Source organism: Macrotis lagotis, chromosome X (assembly GCF_037893015.1).
Source record: "Macrotis lagotis isolate mMagLag1 chromosome X, bilby.v1.9.chrom.fasta, whole genome shotgun sequence".
In the NCBI taxonomy this organism is placed as follows: Eukaryota; Metazoa; Chordata; class Mammalia; order Peramelemorphia; family Peramelidae; genus Macrotis; species Macrotis lagotis.
In genome coordinates this window covers 432,421,618-432,441,280 of record NC_133666.1, presented here as the reverse complement: position 1 = coordinate 432,441,280, position 19,663 = coordinate 432,421,618, and positions in this window count along the sequence as shown.

Here is a 19,663-nt window from a genome sequence, read left to right as displayed (position 1 = left end):
GGAAAGGGCAAAGAAAGTGGAGGGTGTGATATAAGAGGGCAAACACACTGAAGGGGGTGGTATAAAGAAAGAAAATACTGGGGAATATGGATAAGGGAGTGAAAGGGGGGAAAATACAAATAGAAGGAAGATAGCACAAAGGGCAATAAAGAAATAGTAATCATAACCTTGAAGGTGAATGGGATGAACTCTCCCTTAAAATGTAAGTAAATAGCAGAGTGGATTAAAAAAACAGAATCCTACAATATGCTGCTTACAAGAAACTCATTTGAAGCAGAGAGATACATACACAGGAAAGGTAAAAGGTTGGAGCAAAATATATTTTGCTTCAGCTGAAGTAAAAAAGAGCAGGGGTAGTAATCCTTATCTCAGACAAAGCAGCAGCAAAAATAGATAGTGTTAAAAGAGATAAGGAAGGAAATTTTATCCTCCTAAAAGGTACTGTAGACAATGAAGTCATTTCAACATTGAATATATATGTACCCAATAGTATAGTACGCAAACTCTTAGAGGAGAAGCTGAAAGAACGACAGGAAGACATAGACAGCAAAACTCTACTAGTCGGAGACGTCAACCTCCCATTCTCACATTTAGATAAATCAAATCATAAAATAAACAAGAAATAAGTTAAGGAGGTAAATAGATTGTTAGAAAAATTAGATATGGTAGACTTATGGAGGAAACTGAATGAGGATAGAAAGGAATATACCTTTTTCTCTGCAGTACATGGAACTTATACAAAAATTGACCATGTACTAGGACATTAAAAACCTAATGATCAACTGCAGAAAGGCAGAAATAGTAAATACATCATTCTCAGATCACAATGCAATAAAAGTCATATGCAATACTGGGCCAAGAAGATATAGACTCAGAACAAATTGGAAACTGAATAACCTCATTTTAAAAAAATGAGTGGACCAAAAAACAAATTATAGAAAGAATTAACCATTTTATCCTAGATAATGATAATAATGAAACAACATGCCAAAACCTATGGGATTCATTCAAAGCAACTCTCAGGGGGATATATTATAGCTTTAAATCTTTACATAAATAAATTAGAGAAAGAGAAAATCAATGACCTAAACATGTAACTAAAAAAATTAGAGAAAGGAGAAATCAAAAATCCCCAATTAAATACCAAATTCGAAATTCTATAAATTAAAGGAGTAATTAATAAAATCAAAATCAAAAAAACTTTTGAATTAATAAACAAAACCAAAAGTTGGTATTATGAAAAATCCAATAAAATTTATAAACTTCTATTGAATTCGATTAAAAAAAGAAACAAGAGAACCAAACTGCTAGTATCGTAAATGAAAAATGTAAACTCACCGCCAATTTGGAGGAAATTAAAGTAATAATTTGACATTTTTTTGCCCAACTATATGCGAATAAATTTGATAATCTCAGTGAAATGGATGAATATTTACAAAAAATATGTTTCCCAGGTTAAATGAAGAAGAGATTAAATAATTAAACAACCCTCAGAAAAAGAAATTCAACAAGCCATTATTGAACTCCCTAAAAAAATCTCCAGGGCCTGATGGATTCACAAGTGAATTCTACCAAACATTTAAAGAACAATTGCTTCCAGTACTATATAAACTCTTTGGAAAAATAGAGAAAGATGGAACTCTTTCTAGGAAACCAATATGGTGCTGTTACCTAAAGCAGTAAGAGTTAAAACAGAGAAAGACAATTATAGACCTATTTCCCCGATGAATATAGATGCAAAAATCCTAAATAAAATCTTAGCAAAATGATTATAACAAGTCATCACTAGGATAATACATTATGATCAAGTAGGATTTATTCCAGGAATGCAGGGTTGGTTCAAGATTAATAAAATTGTTGGTATACTCAATTAAATCAACAACAAAACTATCAGAAATCATATGATCATGTCAATAGATGCTGAAAAAGCTTTTGACAAAATACAGGATCCATTCCTATTAAAAACACTAGAGAGTATAGGAATAAATGGACTGTTCCTTAAAATAATTAGCAGTATCTATCTGAAACCATCAACAAGCATTATATTCAATGGGGAGAGGCTAGAGGCATTCCCAATAAGATCAGGAGTGAAACAAGGGTGCCCATTATCCCCACTACTATTCAATATTGTATTAGAAATGTTAGCATCAGCAATTAGAGAAGAAAAAGAAATTGAAGGAATTAGAATTGGGAAGGAAGAGACAAAACTCTCACTCTTTGGAGATGACATGATGGTCTACCTAAATAATCCCAAGAAATCATCCAAAAAAACTACTGGAAACAATTAGCAATTTTAGCGAAGTTGCAGGTTATAAAATAAACCCTCATAAATCCTCAAATTTTTATATATGTCTAGCAAGAAATAGCAGGAAGAGCTAGAAAGAGAAATCCCATTCAAAGTCACTTTAGACAATATAAAATATTTGGGAGTCTATTTGCCAAGACAGACTCAGAATCCTTTTGAAAACAATTATAAAACACTTCTCACACAAATTAAATCAGATTTAAATAACTGGGCAAATAGCAACTGCTCATGGATAGGTAGAGCTAATATAATAAAAATGACAATTCTACCAAAACTAAGCTATCTGTTTAGTGCCCTACCAATCAAAATTCCAAAAATTTATTTTAACAAGTTAGAAAAAATTTTTAAGTAAATTCATATGTGAAATTAAAAGTCAAGAATTGCCAGGAGCTTAGTGAAAAAAAAAAGTGCAAAAGAAGGTGACTTAGCCCTACCTCATCTAAAATTATATTATAAATCATCAGTCATAAAAACTGTTTGGTATTGGCTAAAAAAATAGAGTGGTGGACCAGTGGAATAGACTAGGTGTGAAAGCAGATGATTATAGTAATCTGTTGTTTGATAAACCCAAAGATTGGGATAAAAACTCCCTCTTTGATAAAAATTGCTGGGATAATTGGAAGTTAGTATGGAAAAACTTAGATTAGACCAACACCTCACACCCTTTACCAAGATAAGATCCAAATGGTTAGAGGACATAGATATAAAAAACAATACTATAAGAAGATTAGAAGATCAAGGACTAATCTACCTGTCAGATCTATGGAAAGGGGAGCTGTTTATGACTAAGGAAGAATGGGAGAACATCATCAAAAACCAATTAGATGATTTCAGTTACATTAAATTAAAAAGCTTTTGCATAGATAAAACCAATGTAACCAAGAACACAAGAAATGTAGCAAATTGGGAAACAATCTTTACAACTAATGATTCTGACAAAGGACCCATTTCTAAAATATACAGAGAACTGAGTCATATTTTTAAAACAAAAAGCGATTCCCCAAGTGACAAATGGTCAAAGGATATGCAAAGGCAATTTAGAGATGAAGAGATCAAAGCAATCCATAGCCATATGAAAAAATGCTCTAAATCAGTAATTATTCTAGAAATGCAAATTAAATCTTCCTGTGGTACCACCTCACACCTCTCAGATTGGCCAATATGACCAGGAAGGATAATGATCATTGTTGGAAGTGTTGTGGGAAATCTGGACACTATTACACTGTTGGTGGAGCTATGAACCCATCCAACCCTTCTGCAGAGCTATTTGGAAATATTCCTAAAGGGCAACAAAATTGTCTATACACTTTGACCCAGCAATACCCAGCAAAGTAAACATAAACAATTAAATACCCTGAAGAGATGATGAAAAAGGGTAAAAACATTACTTGTACAAAAATATTTATAGCACCCCTGTTTGTGGTGGCAAAGAATTGGACATCAAGTAAATGTCCTTCAATTGGGGAATGACTTAGCAAACTGTGGTATATGTATGTCATGGAACACTATTGTTCTATTAGAAACCAGGAGGGTCCGGATTTCAGGGAAGCCTGGAGGGATCTGCATGAACTGACGCTGATTGAGATGAGCAGAACCAGAAAAACACTGTATACCCTAACAGCAACATGGGAGTGATGTTCAAGCTTGAAGGACTTGATCGTTGCATCAGTGCAACAAGCAGGAACAATTTTGGGCTGTCTGCAAAGGAAAGTGCCATCTGTATCCAGATAAGGAGCTGTGGAGTTTGAACAAAGTTCAAAGACTATTCCCTTTAATTTAGAAAAACATATATATCTTATCGTCTGATCTTGTTACATCTTTGACTTCTCTTCTTTTTTTTTTAAGGATACGATTTCTCTCTCATCACACCCAATTTTGATCAAGGTACAACATGGAAACAAAGTAAAGACTGACAGAGTGCTTTCCGTGGGGGGGTGGGGGGAGGGAAGCAAGATTGGGGGGGAAAATTGTAAAACTCAAATAATATCTTTAAAAAAACAACTTTTAAAAATATTTATTGATAATGATTTGGCAATGATAATCTTAATGATTATATTCTATATATGGTTGAACATTCACAAAAGGGGATACAGATCAATAAATCAATGAATATTAAGTGCTTATTTTATTCCAGGAACTGCATTTTGTAATGGAAATAAAAGTGAGGAAAAACTTATTGCCTACATTCAAGGAGCTAATAAACTAACATGAGAGCTATAACATGCAAAGGAACACAAGCAGCACAAGATATGTGCAAGATAAATAGGAAGGAATTAACAGTGCCAAGGCATTAGAATTAAGAAAGATTGAAAAAGTGTTCCAGTAAAAGAAGATAATTTGTGACTGAAAAAGTAAGTTAGGGAAAGTACTAAGTGAATTGGAGGAGGGATAGTTTTGCAGGCATGGGGGACAGTCCAAGAAAATACCCATATCTGAGAGTTGAGAAAATATGTCTGGGAAATGACCAAGAGCCCAGTGTTACTGCATCAGAGATTATATACGATTTAAGAAGACTAGAAATATCTAGGCACTAAAGTTTATTGAATAGAGGAGTGACAAGATTGTACCTGCACTTTAGGAAAATCGATTCAGTGACTAAATGGAGTACTGCATGGTGTGGGGAGAACTTTTGAGGCAGGCAAAACCACAAGCTGGTTATTAGAGTAGTCCAAGAATGAGCCAGTGAAGGTCTGTACTAGAATGGCACCATTGTCATAGAAGAGAACGGAGTATATTTGAGAGATGTTGTAAAAGGTGACATTTACAACTACAGGCAAAAGATTTGATATGTGAAGTGAGAGATCATGAAGAATCCCATATGACTCCTAACTGATCACCAAGCGCTATCAAAGTACACATTAAAAATAATGCATGACTTTATGTTATATTGTGAAAGTCAATCAGAAATGCTGAATTATTCTTTTGCTAATTTTAATAGAATAGGGCATAGACTTTTAGAACTATAAGAGAAGAGTAGTGATGGACAATAAGGATGTTCCATGAATGTTGATTGGCAGGGTAAGGATAGCAAATTTTAGGGAAATTGAACTTTGAATTAAAGTATCTGAAGTGAAATTTAGAGTATAAATGAAATGTGGCATCCTATGTCAAGGAGAAAGATAATGGACTGTATAAAGCAAGAAGAATTAAGTTTAGAGAATGCTTTGTGTCTTTTTTTATTTGAACAATAGAAAAAAAGTTGGACCAGATGAACCCTGAAGTATTTCTCTACATTAAAATTTTATGAATCTCATTGCAGATAAAATTCCTTGGTTCCGAATTAGAAAGTGTAAGCTTAGAAATGTTTAAAAAAGCACCTTTTATTTCAATTATGAGTATCAGGACTGCAAGGAAAGCAAAACAAAATTTCTGCTTTAAAATAAACACTTTCTAAAATATGCTGTGTAATCCTATGTATTTTTAAAAAGAGTAAAAATTTTCAACTCAGTTTGTTTGAATTAATTAACTAAAGAAAATTCATATCCTTTCCATGATAAATAGTTTACTTAAATCATCACATAGTCCTCCATTTAGTCACTGAATCGATTTTCCTAAAGTGGAGGTACAACCTTGTCACCCCCTCTATTCAATAAATTTTAGTGCCTAGGTATTTCCAGTCTTCTTAAATTAAATTTTATATAATATCTGATGGGGTAACACTGGGCTATTGGTCATTTCCTAGACATGCTTCCTCAACTCTTAGTTATGGGTATTTTTTCTGACTCTCCCCCATGCTTGGAAGGGGATTAGAGGCAATTAGTTCAATTTGCTCATTTTGCAGATGGAAAAAAAAATGAGATTCAGAAATATTAGTTTGTGACTGAACTAGTCCAGAGATCTTATAACTACATTACTTTTAATTATAAATGTGTTCATAGAGGAATATCTTAATAAATGCAAAATTATAATTATTCAAGGGCATCCCAAAGCATATTTATTTTCTATGTAAAAGGGTTGTTTTTTTTTTTTTTTGCTGAGATAGATAAACATGCTCTTTTTTTCCCTCCAAGACTCATTGTCTATTTGGGGAGATGGAAATTCAGAAATTCCTTCTACCCACTTCCCCCAGAGAAAAAATAACAATTATAAAAATTTAATGATACTCAGTAATTACAGCCCTTTAAGCATCATCATAAACTGCGAGGAACTGAGTTATTTGTAAAGTTTTTAACAAAATCATTTGTATAGTTCTCAGATTAGACCTCCAGATAGCATCCTAGTGCTTAGAGATCTTTAAGATTCTAACAGTTAATTAGAACAAATTTGAATTAAGGGGTGCTTCATTTAACAAGGGTCAAGTACCCCATGTAGGGATGTGGGGTAAAATGGAAGAGAGAGAGAATAGATATTGCTTCACTTAACAAGGTGTGAAGTACCCTGGGTGGGGGAAGGGCACAAATATTTCAAGAAGTACTATGACTTTGAATGGTACTTTGGCTCATGAGGATGATTAGGTGCACTTGAAAGATATTTGAAAAGGGGATAGGGTAAAAAATGATTATAATTAAAATTTGATGCAATTTGAGGCAATGCTGCTTATCTAACAATCAAGTAAACAATCTGTGATAATAACTTTTGATTAAAGATTTTATTTATTTTGAGTTTTACAATATTTCCCCTAATCTTACTTCCCTTCCCCCAGCCCTACAGAAGGCAATTTGCTAGTCGTATTGTTTCCATGGTATACATTAATTAAAAATTGAATGTGATGAGAGAGAAATCATATGTAATGATATCTTCATAACAATAGGAGCTTATCAAGCAATCAAATAATCAAACTGTGATTGATGATATCTGATTAATAATATTAGAGCAATAAATAACAACAAGGAAGAGGCACAAAATTTATAATTTTAGAGGGAAAGAAGGGAGAATGTGAATGTTGAGTAAGTTATATTCAATAGATTTAGCCCAGTGAGGGAATAAGATCTCATTTGGGTTTAAAAATCGAAATTAATCTATAGAGAAGGGGGGACTGGAAAAGGGAAAGTGAAAATAAACTGAAAACTGAATTTTTAAAAGAAATGTCAAAGGGAAAATTTACTAACATTTTGGTGAGGAGTAATAAGAGTAAAGGAAAGAGATAACTATAAATGGAGACAGATAGCATGGAGAAAAATACAGAATTAATAATCTTAACTGTAGATGTGAATGGGATGATATGTCCCATAAAACAGAAGCAGATAACAGATTGGATTAAAAAACCAGAATCCTACAATATGTTGTTTACAAGAAAAACATTTGAAATAGAGATATACACTCAAGGTAAAAGTAAAAGGTTAGAGTAAAATATATTGTGCTTCAGCTGAAGTAAAACAATCTGGGGCAGCAATACTAATCTCAGACACATTAAAAGCAAAAATTAATCTCATTAAAAAGGAAGGAAACTACTTCTTCTTAAAAGGTCCTATTAAATATATAGCTATATCATTACTAAACATCTATACACATAGTGGAATACACATAGAGGAAAACTTGCAGGAATTACAGGGATACATAGACTGCAAAACCTTAAGAATGGGAGGCCTCAATCTCCCTCTCTTAAAACTAGATAAATCTAACAACCAAATAGACAAGAAGGAAATTAAGAATGTAAATGAAATCTTAGAAAATTTAGATATGATAAACTTCTGAGAAAATTTAATGGGGATAGAAAAGAATATACCTTTTCATTTTAGTACATGGTATCTCCACCAAAACTGACCAGGTGATGTACTAGGCACAAAAATACAGAAAAGTAGAAATAATAAATACACATTTCTCAGTCTATGCTGCAATAAAAATTGCATGTAATAAAGGGTCAGGGAAAGACTAAGAACTAATTGAAAATTAAATAACTTTATCACAAATATAGGGTGGATCAAACAGCAAATAATAAAAATTACTGATAATCATGTCCAAGAAATTGAAAATAATGAGGCATTATATCAAAATTTATGGGATGCAACCATAACAACTTTGAGGGGAAACTTTGTATCTCTATTTGCTTATATGAACAAAGTAGAGAAAGAGGAGATCAATGAATTGGTTATGCAACTAAAAAAGCTAGAAAAAGAACAAATTAAACATAACCAATTAAATAACAAATTAAAAATTCTGCAAATCAAGAGAGAGATTAACAAAATTGAAAACAAGAAAATCATTATTCTAATAAATAAAATTAATAATTGGTTTTTATGAAAAAACTAGTAAAATAGACAAACCTTTGGTTAATGTGATTAAAAAAAAATAATTAAGTTATCAGTATCAAAAATGAAAAAGGGTGAATTAACCACCAATGAGGAGGATTTTTATTTTTAGGTTTTTGTAAGGCAAACAGGGTTAAGTGGCTTGCCTAAAGGCACACAGCTAGGTAATTGTTAAGTGTCTGAGACAGGATTTGAACCCAGGTACTCCTGACTCCAGGGCTGGTGCTTCATCCACTACTCCACCTAGCGGCCCCCATTGAGGAAAAATTTAAAGAGATAATTCAGGACTTCTTTGCTGAACTGTATGCAAATGAATTGGATAAATTGAGTGAATTGAATGACTATTTATAAAAATGCAAACTTTTCAGAATTACAGAAGAGGAAATAAATTACTTTAAAACCCATTTAAGAAAAAGAAATTGAAGAAACCATCAATAAACTCCCTAAGAAAATGTCTCTGGGTCCAGATGGATTTACAAGTGAATTCTACCAATCATTTAAGGAACAATTAATTCCTATTCTTTTTTTGTAAGGCAAATGGGGTTAAGTGGCTTGCCTAAGGCCACACAGCTAGGTAATTATTAAGTTTATGAGACCAGATTTGAACCCAGGTACTCCTGACTCCTGGGCTGGTGCTTTATCCACTACACCACCTAGCTGCCCCAATTAATTCCTATTCTACATAACTATTTAAAAAGATTAGAGAGGAAGAAGTTCTGACAAATCCCTTTTAGGACACCAACATGGTGCTGATACCTAAGGAACAACCAGAACAGACAAAGAACATTATAGACTAATCTCCCTGATGAATATTTATTCAAAAATCTTAAATAAAATTTTAGCACTGAGAATACAGCAACTTATTATCAGTATAAGACACCATGATCAGGTTGGATTTAAAACAGGTAAGGAGGGATGGTTTAAAACTAGGAAAGCATTCAGCAATATTAAACATGTCTATAGCAAAATGAAGAGAAATCACATGATTATTTCTATAGATGCTGATAAAAGCATCTTATAAAATACAACATCCATTCCTTTTAATGACACTAGAACATTTAGGAGTAAATGGAGTTTTCCTCAAAATAATAAATAGTATCTATTTAAAACTATCAAATAATATTATATTTAATGGTAATAAACTTGGTGCATTTCCAATAAAATGATATTTGAAACAAGGATGACCATTATCATCATTACTATTCAAATTAGTATTGGAAATGCTAGCAATAGCAATAAAAGCAGTAAAAGAAATTGAAGGAATCAGAATTGGAAATGAGGATGCAAAACTTTGCACATGATATAATGGCATACCCAGAAAACCTGAGAAAATCATTTACAAAATTCCTTGGAAAAATTAACAAATTCAGCAAAGTAGCAGGATATAAAATAATCCCAAATAAGTCAACAGCATTTCTATATATGAACAACAAAGCCCAAGAGCAAGAAAGAGAAAAAGAAATTCTATTTAAAATAACTCTAGACAACATTAAATACCTGGGAATCTGCCTCCCAAGACAAACCCAGAAACTGAATGAACACAGTTATAAAGCACTCCTCACCCAAATAATGGCAAATATAAGTGGAAAAATGTCAAACGCTCATGGTTAGGTGGAACTAATATAATAAAAATGACAATTCCACCCAAATCAAATTACTTAATCAATGCCATATCAATCAAACTACTTTATAGAGCTAGAAAAAAATAGTAACAAAATTCATCTGGAGAAATAGAAGGACAAAAATAGCAAGGGCATAAAAAAACAAAGTAAAGGAAGGTAGCCTTACTCAACTTGACCTAAAACTATACTATGAAGCAACAACCATCAAAACTGCCTAGTACTGGTTAAGAAATATGTTAATGGATCAGTGCATTGAAATAGGTTAAAAGAAACTGCAGTGAATGAATACAGCAATCTATTATTTGACAAAACTGAAGACATTAATTAGTCTCTGGAATAAGAACTCACTATTTGACAAAAATTGTTGGGAAAAGTGGAAAATAGTATGGCTAAAACTAGGCATAGATCCCCATCTCACACTCTATACCAAAGTTAATACCCAAATTGGGTATAGAATTAAAACATTAAGAATGACACCATAGATGAATTAACAGAAAAAAAAAATACTGTATCTCTCCGATCTATGGAATAGGGATAAATTTGTGACCAAAACAAGCAGTAGAGCACATTATGAACTGCAAAATGGATGATTTAACTATATTAAGTTAAAAAGTTTTTCAGTAATAAAATCAAAGCTGCCAAAAGTAAAAGTCAAGCAGAAAGGTGAGGAAACAATCATCACAATCAGGTGTACTGATAAAGGTCTCATTTCTAAAATATATAGAGAATTGCATCAGATTTGTAAGATCACAAGTCATTCCCCTATTGATAAATGTTCAAAGGATATGAGTAGACACATTTCAAATGAAGAAATTAAAGCTACATATAGTCAAAAGAAAAAAAAATGTTCCAAATCACTATTGATTAGAGAAATGCAAATTAAAACAACAATGTTGTATCATCTCACATCTATCAGATTGGCCAAGATGAGAAAAAGGGAAGATGATCAATGTTAGAGAGTTTGTTGGAGAATTGGTACATTGATGCATTACTGTAGGTGGAGTGGTGAATGAATCCAGCTTTTCTGGAGAGCAATATGGAACTACGTCCTAAGAGCAATAAAACTGTTCATAGCTTTTGATCCAGTACTTCCATTTCTAGGTCTATATCCAGAAGAAATTACACAAATAAGAAAAGTCTTGCATGTTCCAAAATATTCATAGCAGCTCTTTTTGTGATGGCAAAGAATTGGAAATTGAGGGAATGCCCATCAATTGGACAATGGCTAAACAAGTTATGGTACATGAATACCATGGACTACTATTGTTCTATTAAAATAACATATATTGTCTGACTCTAGAGAAGCATGGAATGACTTAAGGGATCTGATAATGAGTGAAGGGAGTAGTAATAAGAGACAACATTATGAGATGAAATACTTTGAAGGAAGCATTTCCTTTTGGTAGTTCAGAGAGCTAGGTTAACTACATCTGACTGGTTATGGACTGTATTATATCCAACCAGAAGAAGAAAAGCAAAACAAAACAAGCAAACAAAAAGAAAACAACTCTATAGAATCTGATGAACACTTTATAAACATTATCTCTTATGTATCTCTTTCCCTTAAGACTAATTCCTCATGCCAGAAATTACTAATTTGTAAACATATTTTAAAAAATATGTATGTAAAATGCTAACCTGCCTGTTCCCTGCTGAGGGGAGGAGGGTGGGAAGGGTGTGTGGAGGGAAATTTTGTAACTTGGAAATTTGTATGTACATATGGATGAAAATGAATATAAATAAATCTAAAAGCAAACTGATCACAATCCTACCACTGGTTACAGTCCTTTGCCTTCCCCATCTTAACCAGTGTGAACTAATTCAATTCTATACTGTCTTCATCTCTAGAATTTCATATCTTCTTATCATATCAAAGATTTTGTCCTTCAGTTCTTGCTTTAAAAAATTGATATGTGTCACATGTCGGGTAAAGATAGTTACAGTCCACCAGTGCTGCAGAAATCCCAAAGAAGGAGAAACATTTTTCAAGGTAGTCCAAAAAGGCTTAATAAAATAGTTGCTCTGTGAACTATATAGGGAATGATAAATAAGACTTTGTTAGGAGAAAAAGAAAATATAGATCATCATAATAATGCAGAGGTGAGGTGTAAAGAACAAAGTCATAGAAGACATTTTTCCCCAATATATCTTGAATTCTAGTCAACTCTTAACTGGAGTCAAGGAATTTTTTAAGGAGAATTTAATATGATGATAATAATAAAGAAGAACCTGAAGTAAGGTTGTATTGTAATTTATTGACAGTTTTAGAAGTTTTAAAGTTATTGGGAACCTGAAAAGGTACTCATATCTCATATCTACTCAGAGATGTAGGCAATCATGGGATCCTAAAGCAACCTAAAGTTTTATATTTTAAGTAGCAAAAAAGACCATTGCATGTTTAAATATATTCTCTTTAATGTTGAATACTTAAAAATTGAAGATATACCTAGAATACTGGTATATTCAATGAAATAATCCAATCCTGTAGGTGGTAGTTATGTTATTACCTTAAAATAGAAAGTTAAAAAAGAACAGAAGAAAATGTCCTTTTCTATGAGAAGGTTTCAGGGAGTGTCAAAATGCAATCATGTTTGGATTAAGACATATTACTCTTACTTTATAACGTAAGGGCATGTAGTGATTATCTGTTTGTCTTTCCAACAATGAAAAATGGGAGAATTTTTGCTACTAATCATATGTATTATGAATTGTTTGTTTGTCCAATTAATGTTCATCGCAGAAAAACTATCAAGATTGCCATGTTGAAAATGATTCTTCAAATTCAAAACCATTGGCTGTATTTTAATCAAAAGTAAAGTAGAACTTAAGGAAATTTAAATTCATAATTGATCAGTAATTACACTTTTTTGAAATTATTTTGATTCTTAGTAATTTACCATAATGATACTGCAAAGTAAGATAAAAGATCAGGCGGGAAATCAGTTGTTTGGAAAAATAATTGTACTACACAAAGATATCTCAATCAAAAACATATTTTATACCTAGTTAATACTTATTGCCAAAAATTGGGGGGGGGGGGGAGAATCAAGTTACAATTGTACAATATAAGTGTTTGTTCAATTGTCACATTTTAGAGAATAATATCTTTAAGAGTGGGTAGAATAAAGGAAGGAAATCTAATTTTAACCTGAATTTAATTTCCGATTGTGATATTTGATGATGACACTAACAAAAGAACTATTGTCAAATATTTTGCTTATGTGTTTCTCGTATAAACTAGGACTGTTCAACCTTAGGGCCACATTAAAAATAAAATAATTATTCAGAATATTAAAAAAATACAGTCAGCATTTAGTGGACATAGCAAAATGTAAGGCTCCAGGGTCAAGGTTCTTAGATTTAAAAGATTTTTTTCATAACTTCATAGAAAATGAGGGAATGCATGTCATCAGTTTGACAGGCAAAGGTGTGAGGCATGAATGCAAACACAAAATAAAGTGACAACACAACAGCATAAAGATGGGTGCATACTGACTAGTCTCATCTTACAGATATCCCTTAGATCAATTGAAAATTCCATGCAATATGTTCCATCTGTATTATTTCAAAGATATTATTTATCAGTGATGGAGATAAAAACTCTAAAACAAATTAGATGAGAGTTATTATTTTATTTTTTTTTTTGCTCCTGAAAATTAAAGCCCACAGGTGGATCACATAAAATCACCCTGCAGGTCATGTGTGTTGTTTTTTGGACAACCTTGTTATAAACTATGTAGCCTTTAGCTGTGTTAATAAGAAAAGTTCATTGTAACACTGGATTAGGTGAAATGAGCATATTTAATTGTACCAACAATGCAAGATGACTCAAAATTAGGACTACTCTAACAAACAATTCAGGTCACATAATTATATCAGAAGGTAAAGAAAGATAAACCAAGAAACATTCTTTAGAATTCTATTATGTAGTTAAAAATTAAATTTGTATCTTTATTCAAATACTCTCCACTAAATAATTTAAAAAATTGTATTCATTAAAAGATGCATTTATTTTGAGGCTTTCCTGTTTATCTCTTTTAATAGTGTCTTGTTTTACTGTTGTATTGCCTGATATAATTATTACAAATACTACATTTTTTTGGATTCTTGTATGAAGCATAAAAAATACATCTCCAAACTCTCATTTTCACTTTTCTGAATTCTTATGTGTCAAGCATTTTTCATATAAACCATATTTTGTTGCTTACATTTAAATAAATTTTGTAAGACTCCATGCTTTATGTGTGAGATCATAGCATTCACATTTATAGTTGATAGTTTTTTTCTTTTCTTCTGCATCTGAATGCATCATTTCATCTTCTAACCTCCCCAATACTCTCTTTACAAAGAAATAAAAAAAAAGTTTGTGTAATAAAAGGAATTTTCTCAATACCGATTACTATCGTGGTCTGACCACTTGAGTTCTATTGCAAATATGTGGGTCAGCTTGAGCAGTTCTGCTATAACACTGAAAGAAATTAGATGGCTACTGCTGAATTAGATTAAATGAAATCAGAGAATATTAGTCTCTGTTGTTTATCTTCTCAGATTTTTGGTGCTCCAAAATATCAAGATAAGTAATATCGCTTTATTTCTTGTGAATGCTTTTTTAAGTGCAAGATTTAAAATGATCATATTGATTAGGAGAAATGTCTAATCCTTCTGACTGATCCCATGATCCAATAATAGTTATTATTAATGAAGACTTAGCAAGTGAATTACTAGAATCCTTTCTTTTCCTTGGTACCCCTCTTTACATTAGGTTTTAAAGACACCACTCTCTTCTTATTTCCTCCTAAGTGTTTAACTTCTCCTTTTTAGACTGTTTTAAGATTTTTTTTCTCATATTGGTTAATAGCAGTTTTTCAACAAAGGTCTATCTTGGATTCTCTCTCTTCATCAATTATTTTATTTCACTTGGATATTTCAAAAGCATACATGAATTCAATTATAATCAAAATACTGATGATTCTCAGTCATTTGTCATGTTCTAATCATTTTGCTGACATGCAATTTTGTATTTATGATTTCCAGTTGGACTTAGCTGAAATAAATATGTGTTAGGTGTCTGGTATCAAACTCAAAAAGCAACGTAACCACTTAAATGAACATAAAGGTCCCTAAAGGCCTACAGGTTGACTTAGAAAATCACATATTAATACTACTTTTTCTATTGTTTTTTTCTTAAATTTGGCTAAATATTTTTAATTACAACATATTTGAACTTCGCAAGTTGAACCAAGATGTAGAGTACAGCTAAGAAGTTACCAGAGTTTTTTTTCCAAAACATCTTTAAATGAAACCTCTAAACAGATTTAAAGCATCAGAAAACACAAAAAATGCTAGACCAAAACATACAAAACAAAACAGTGATACAGTGTCTCAATTCAATATATCTTTTTTAATGTTTAGTAGATGCTATTTATTGTGTCCCTCCTCCTTCCTTTCATTTTTTCTTGATAATTTATTTTTTCCAAACACATGCTATGAAAGTTTTTCAAAATTTGTCCATATGCATATGTATATTTTTAAGTTCCAAAATTCCTTCCATCCTACCTTCCCACCCCCATCCCCCAGTGGTGAACAGTCAGGTTAATATTGTATATACACATTTTTGTTATATATATTTACAGATTACTCATTTTCAGTATAAGGAATAAAGATTAAGGGGACAAATATATAGATTTTTTTTATAAAGTGACTGTAGTGTTCATCAGATGCTGAAGAATTTCTGTGCATTTTGATTTGTTTTGTTTTTCTTCCTCTGGATAAGGGATAGCATTATCCACAGTGAATCTAATACAGTTGTCCTATCTCTCTTAACTGCTGAAAGCAGTTGCACCTATCAAGATTGTTCATCTCATAAAATTGTTGTTAATGTGTACATTGTTCTATTAGTTCTTCTCCCTTTGCTCAGCATCAGATCCTGTAATTCATTCCATGATTCTCTAGAGTCCAGCCATTTATGGTATCTTACAGAACAATAGTATGCCATAATATTCATGTACCATATTTTATTTAACCATTCCCTAATTAATTAGCATCCCCTCAATTTTCAATCCTTTGCCACTGCAAAAAGATATGCTATGAATATTTTGGAACGTGTGGAACTTTTGGTATTTTTTATGATTTCTTCTGAATATTGGCCTATAATTTGAATTTCTGGGTCAAAGTGTATGAACAATTTTATTTCTCTTTATACATAGCTCCATATTGCTCTCCAGAATGGTTGAATCAGTTCACAACTCCATCAGCTTTGCATTAATGTCCTAGTCTTCCCTAACCTCTCCAACATTGATTATTTTCCTTTTTTGTCATCATAGCCATATCCCATATAGGATAAATCATAGTTTTTTAAATTTACATTTCTCTAATCACAATGCTATGGAGCACTTTTTCATGGGTTATATATAGCTTTAATTTCTTCTTTTGAAAACTGCCTGTTCATATCCTTTGACTTTCAATTGGGGAATGACTTTCAACCTTATACATTTGAAGGAGTTCTGTATATATATTTTAACAATGAGACATTTTATCAGAAATCCCAGTTGTGAAGATTCTTTCCCAGCTTTCTGCTTTCCTTCTTCTAATTTTGGCAGCATTGATTTTAGTAGTAAAAAAAAATTCTTAGTTTAATAGAATCAAAGCATTCATCTTGAGGTTTAAATGTACTCTTTCTTGTTTGGTTATAAATTTGTTTCCCTTCCATAGATCTGTAACATAGAGTATTTCTTCATCCATTAATTCATCGATAGTGTCATGCTTTATGTCTAAATCCTGTAAACATTTTGACCTGATTTTGGTACAGGGTGTGAGAAGTGGGTCTATGTTTAGTTTTTATTATACGATTTTTCCAGTTCTCTCATCATCTTTTGTCAAATTGTCAGTTCTTATACCAGAAGCTAAAATTCTTTGGTTCTGTCAAACAGTAACTTATTGTAGTTATTTACTATTGTTTCTTTTGAAGCTATCCTAATCCATGCATCCATTACTCTGTTTCTTAACCAGAATGAGACAGTTTTGAAGACTGTCATTGGTAGAGCTTGGTCATCTTTGTTTCCACTTTTTCATCAGTTTCCTTGCTATTCTTAACCATTTATTGCCCCAGAATACTTTTGTCAGTGTTTGTTATAGCTCAGTAACATAATCATTTGGTAGTTTAATTGTATGGTACTGAATAAGTAATTTAATGTGGGTAGAATTATCATTTTTATAACTGCCTGACCTAATCATGAGCAATTGACATTTTGTTCCAATTATTTAAATCAGACTTTATTTGGATAAAATATGCTTTATAATTGTGTTCACACAGTTTCTGAATTTGTCTTGGGAAGTAAAGACCCAATGATTTAATGTGTCTACAGTCAATCCAATATATCTTGAAGAAATGTCAGAAAATATCTGGTTCATGTGACTAAGATAGAAGTATAGCCCAATGTTGAAAGGAGAGCTGGAACACAAGCAGAAAGGGTTTAGCTCATATTCTTACTCAGCAAGAAAGCAGTAAGGATTCTAACAACCACTTGAAAGGCAAAATCAAGCCCAGGAATGATGGTAGATCAGGTGGGACTAGATTAGGTTACCCTAATGCAGGAAACAAACAACTTTAACAAGACATGCCAGAACAGAAAACCAGCTACCAAACCCTGGGTCCCAGCACAAAGAACTTGGAACTAAACTATGAGTGCTGCAGGAGCAGAGCTCTATTAATATTAGCAAAACAAAACAAAACAAAACAAAACAAAGCAAAGCAAAGCAAAATGTACTAATCATTTACAATTTTCATTCTATTAGGGATGATGAAAACACCATCTCAGAAAAGAAAAGAAGTGACAAAGTGCCTAAAGTTGGAGCTTAAGGGGTTAGAAATTGGTCTCAAATCAAAAAAAAAAAAAAAGATTTCTTAGAAGATCAAGAAATGTTTTTAAATATCAAAGAATGGGGTGGGGGGAATTGAGGAAAGAAATGAGAGTCATGGGGGTGGTTAGGTGGTGTAGTGGATAAAGCACTGGCCCTGGAGTCAGGAGTACCTAGGTTCAAATCTGGCCTCAGACACTTAATAATTACCTAGCTGTGTGGCATTGGGCAAGTCACTTAACCCCATTGCCTTGCAAAAAAAAAGCTAAAAAAAATGAGTGTCATTCAGGAGAAGTATGAAAAACTGCCTGGAAAGACAACATACATTGAAAAGTAAAATTGACCCACTGGGTGGCTCAGTGGATAGATCGCAGTCCTGGAATCAGGAGGACCTGAATTCAAATCCAGCTTCAGACACTTAATACTAACTTAGCTAGGTGACTCAGATAAATCCCTTAATCCCATTGCCTTGTAAAAAAAAAAAAAAAACAGGACCACCAGCAAACAAAGAAATTCATCCTACCCTATAGGGAATTAGAAAGGGAAAGATAGGGGAAACAAAGAATGATAAAAAAGTAGAAGGGTGAAAGAAAAAGGAAAGGAAAGAGTACTGATAAAAGGGAGGACAGAAAGAGGATGTAGTAGACAGAAGCAAAATATTGGTGAGGAGCAATGAAAGGAAAGGAAATTGAAAAGCACAAACAAGGGTATGATAGAATGAAGGGAAATTCAGAGCTGCTAATCACAACTATGAAAATGAATGGAATGAACTCTTCCATACAATGGAAGCAAATACCAGAGTGGATTAAAAACCAGAATCCTACAATATGTTGTTTAAAAGGAACAGAGAATTACACACAGGGTAAAAGTAAAAGACAGAAGCAGAATATATTGTGCTTCAGCTTAAGTAAAATACCAGGGAAGCAATCCTGATTTCAGACAAAGCAAAAGGTAAATTAAATTTCATTAAAAAGAATAAGAAATGAAATGACACTTTCCTTAAAGGTACTATAGTCAATGAAATATTATCAATATTAAACATATATGTACCAAGATATATAGCATCCAAAATTCATAGAGGAGAAACTAAATAAATAACAGGAAGACAAAGACAGAAATCCTAAATTAGTGAAGGATCTCAACTTTCCTTTATCATAATTAGATAATTCTAACCGTAAAATTAATAAGAAAAAATTTAAGAATGTGAATTTTGAAAAATTAAGGAATGATTGATCTCTGTAGGAAATTCAATGGAGATAGAAAGGAATATACTTTCTCTGTGGTACATGGCGTCTACAAAAATTGATCATGTCTTAAGGCATGTTAAACGTGATTGTCTCTATTCAACTTTTACAGACTGTTCAATGTCATGGAGAGGACAAAGGAAAAGGAGAGTGGATTCATAGACTTGTGACTGGACAAATGTTGAAAAAGCTTTTCATGCAATTTGAAAACATAATATAAAATTTCAATTGAATGAAAAAAGAAAGAAAACAAAGCATAGTTTAGGAATTGAAAAATAGTATGGAAGTAAATCTGTTTTTTTCTTAGCCACAAATAATAAATACATTGCAGTTCCTTCCCCCCTGCCCCCTCAAAAAGAAAGAAAATGTTACCTTTAGTAATAAGAGATGATAATGAAACTAATGAATTAGTATAGGGAATGAGAAAATAAAACACTCACTCTTTTC